General features: G+C 41.3%; 1 non-coding gene across 1 annotated transcript; it reads right to left on the bottom strand.

Annotated features, from left to right (window-relative positions):
• Positions 1–2,804: 2,804 nt before the first annotated feature.
• Positions 2,805–2,877, bottom strand: trnak-cuu (transfer RNA lysine (anticodon CUU)). Its single transcript has one exon. It is a non-coding gene; the product is annotated as a tRNA-Lys (tRNA).
• Between the last annotated feature and the right edge of the window lie 1,323 nt (positions 2,878–4,200).

The following is a 4,200-nucleotide window of genomic DNA, read 5'->3' as shown; positions in this document are numbered from 1 at the left end:
ACGAATAACACAGTGTGTCTGAAATTCTTTTGGAGTTCAAGGCCACGATTTCTGGAAAATGTGAGCATCGGAGAAAAAGGTCTCAAGAGAGGCTCAAGGAAAACTGTGAGTGTTGACTCTGGCAGACTCTCAGAGCCACCATATACAATGAAGGTATTTTTTTAAAAAGCACAGGGGTGTCTGAACTGTGCTGTTTCCACAGAGATTTGAACATTAAACAATCTCTCTTGGTACTGTTAGTGCCCTTCTTTACTTTATGGCAAAAGTCTGATGTTCTAGTTTTGAACTTTTCCATGGCCAACACTTTGGAAAAAGTGGGTAATTTTTTTTCCTTCTTCTGGAAATCAATGGCTCAAAGACATCAATGAAGCAGCAGTCTTTGCACATTTAAACCCGCACCTACACCATAGTCAGTCTTACACAACAAGCAGGTTTCCCTGTTTATAACGAGGACCATTTTTTCCAAAATCAGCTTGTGAATAACTGTTCATCCAGTATTGTTTTGATGTCTGTAAAGAAGCCCAGCATAGCATGCCCAGTTCACTGATTTTGCCAGCAGTCTGAGCGAGTTTTATCAAATGCAGATTTTCAGAAAGGATAGATCCAAAGAGATGGGCTTATTTTCAAAGTTAGAAGAGCTGTTTGATTTTCCATGGGTCCATCAATTTGCACAGCAGTCTTCGGAGCAGTGAAACGGGCTGTCCATGCATCGCTGCACTTTCACATGTATTTGTGTAGGACATGTACAGTGTTCGAAATTAAGAGAGGAACCGGCTGCCATGCCGGTTAAATCTATTTTAAACAGCAGATTTGATTAGAAAGGCCACAGTTTTGAGATTATAATCCCCAAAGGCCACAGTGGAAAAAACATGTGGTTTCTCTGGAAATGTAGAGTATGAGGTTAAGAAACCACGTGTCTTCAGACTGCTGTTTCTTTATTCTTTTTTTAAATCCAATCTGCTGCTCTATGTTTATCCATGGAGAATAGCACAGGATTTTCCCTCCTGGAACTCTACAGAGCCCAATACTGGAAAAATCTTGTTTTAACATGACAGGGAATAATATTTAGACAGGCACATGCACAAATGCAAACACCAAAGATCAAGTCCATGAAAGCACAGAGCAAATAAAGATGACAACTGAGTGGCAGTCCACTTTTCTCTGGAGGTTTTACTGTTTTGTTTTTTTTATTTTATCTGAAAACAACCAGAGCTATAAGTAAGCTAACTACAGGCAGTTTTTATTTATATATTTTAAAGTTGCTTCTCACTAACTAGATGTACAGCCTGAGAATGCATCTAATAAAAAAGTTACAGATTCTCTATCTCTGTCTGCACATAAGATTTTATCATAAAGTACCATGAACATAGCCCAGAGGGCAGGGCAAGGGCCAGCTTCAGACCCACATCTACTGCTTCTCATTACTGAGGGCAGAGAGGACAACTGGAAAGTTGCTTTTTGCTAAAGCATATGGTTAGGCCTGGATCAGGTGACCCTCAATCACCTGATCCATGGTTGTTGTTCTCAGAAACTGCTGAATGACTGGGCTTTTCTCTAAGATTTAAAGAGGATGGTCTAAAAAAGAGAAAATATCCAGGGAGTAGAAGTTCTCTAGGTTAGAATGCCTTGATAATTATAGAGGTCAAAGGGTGATTGCCAGAATAACTCAAATGACCAGTAGTTAGAACTGATGTATGCAGATGAGCTTTCCTCAACACACAACATGTCAAATCTTGAAGCAGATGGGCTCCAGCAGCAGAAGACCACACCAGGTGCCACTCCCAAAGAACAGGAAACTGAGGCTCCCCGAAATGGGACAATAGAAGATTGTAAAAACTTTTCTGGATCTGATAAGTTTAAATTTCAACTGCAATTTCTGTGTTAGATTGTCAGAATTTGGCATGAACGCTTGGTTCCATCCTGTCTTGTATCAACAATTCAGGTTGTTGTTGGTGTAATGGTAAAGGTCTGGTACTCTATAGGAGCACATAAATTGCTGTCTTAATACAAGCCTCATTCACACATAAGCTTTTTAATCTAACATGCACATTTAAATGTTAGAGGGACAATGGGGGTCAGGAACTAGTATGTTAACATGCAGATTGTCACGGACCCGGCTCTGGGGACTCGGGGTCCGTGGGCAGTGGGGACTGTGACTGTTATTGTTGTTATTATTATTATTATTATTATTATTATTATTATTATTATTATTATTATTATTATTATTTGGTGTGTTGTCTGCACTGCCCCTATGCACATCTGTATGTAGGCAGGTATGTGTGTGTTTTGCCTTTCTGCTGTGGCCAAGTTACAGGCACCTTCAGCCCTGGGGGCGTGGTCTAACTTGAGGGCTGGCCACACCCGAAGTCCTGGCCGCACACCTGCTCCTCATCTGGGCTCGTCGGGGGAGCTATTTAGATGAGCGATGGAGCTTCCACCGATGCGGGATTATTGCGTTTGACTACACGTCAGTCTTCAAACAAGTCAAGTGTGAGTGTATGCCTGCTGGGATAAGTGTTAACGGCTGCCTCTATTGTTTTCCCCTCAGGAGGAGTGTGGGACGAGAAGGAGCAGTAAGCACGGGGAGTGCAGGGACACTGGGGCAGAGAGCACTACACGGGGACTTTTGGGAAGAAGACACTCCACGGGAGTCTGGGAAACTGGGGATTTATTGTTGTTTACTTCACCACCTTGTAAATAAACACTGTTGCACTGAAGAGTCCGGCGTTTGGGTCCTATTTCCCCATCTCCCCATGGTCTGCCAGCCAGACCGTGACACAGATTGTGTCTGCCATTCTACAATATACCCAACGTGGGACTCAAACCCACGACCCTGAGATTAAGAGTCTCATGCTCTACCAGCTGAGTTAGCTGGGTGCCACAAAGAAACAGTAGTGTGAGCAACAATTCCATGGCACATTTTGGGCCTCTTAAATGTGACTTTTCGCTAAACTGCACAGCCTACCTTAACATTCTCACTGACCACGTCTATCCCTCTGTGATCACGGCGTACCATCTTCTTGTGGCTGCTTCCAGCAGGATAACACACCATGTCACAAAACTCAACTCAAACTGGTTTCTTGAACATGACAGTGAGTTCACTGTACTCAGGTGGCCACCACAGAGCCAGGAGAGCACCTATAGGATGTGGTGAAATGGGAGATTCACATCATGCATGTGGAGCCGACAAAGCAGAAACTGTGTAATGCTGTTATGTCAACATGAACCGAAATCTGAGCAGTTCTGAATGCAATAGGTGGGTCTGAATCCGGTGCTGTCAAAATTTAATTGTGTCTAGTCAGTGTTGGTCTCTCAGTCAGTGTACACCTTCCATGACATACAGTAGAAAAAATAATTCAACACGACAACGTGTGAAGTCTCATAACTGCATGCTAACTGCAATTTGCTTGACCACTCTATTACAATATATCACTGTTACTATTTTGAATGCGGAAAAGCCTAACTTGAATTCATGGAGCGTTTTAGCAACTTTAAGCAAATTGTTTTGTTATTGTTATTTTCAGATTCAGCAGACAGTCCTGCACAGCAAACACAAGCTTATCACCAAACATCAAAGTTAACAAATTTCTGCTGAACAGAATGCAGCACAATTGGTTAAAAAGCCAAATTTCTTCTCAGGAGTAAATGGATACGAAAGAAAAAGAGAAGTAGTTCTGTTAGATCTTTGCACAGACTGTCCTGTAATTATATAATGGAAAATGTCCTCCTGTTTTTTTGTGGTGAACCCACTGTAAAAATAGTTAATTTCTACAGTAGATGTAGTAAAAAACTTTCTGTCATGTAATTGTTCATCAGTTACAACTCTATTACTTTTACTGCAGTGTTGTATGACTAGCTATTGGGGATGTAGAACATAGTAAAAGTCTAAAATTGATATCTTCCTTTACAACTTCCAAAACCATCCAGTGGACATGATTGGAGTTTTTGGTATATTCTGGCTCCCGGGCCTTATGTTTGACACCACTGTCTTAAATTACATGTGCACACCTACATTTTAATCTTTGGCTTTTGCTCTGAAGCATTAGTTCTTACTGTTCACAGACACACACTACACAAACGTATTATGAATCTGTTTTAATTTCATCTGGTGACATTTACATAATACACAAATTCTCTTGTAACTCAGCTGAATGTAAAAAAATGAAAACGCACACTCCGATGCTTATCCCATGGAAAGAC

The sequence above is a fragment of the Astatotilapia calliptera genome, chromosome 3 (genome assembly GCF_900246225.1).
Source record: "Astatotilapia calliptera chromosome 3, fAstCal1.2, whole genome shotgun sequence".
NCBI lineage: Eukaryota > Metazoa > Chordata > Actinopteri > Cichliformes > Cichlidae > Astatotilapia > Astatotilapia calliptera.
The sequence above is the reverse complement of the archived record's forward strand: the minus strand, read 5'-3'. Positions and strand labels throughout refer to the sequence as shown.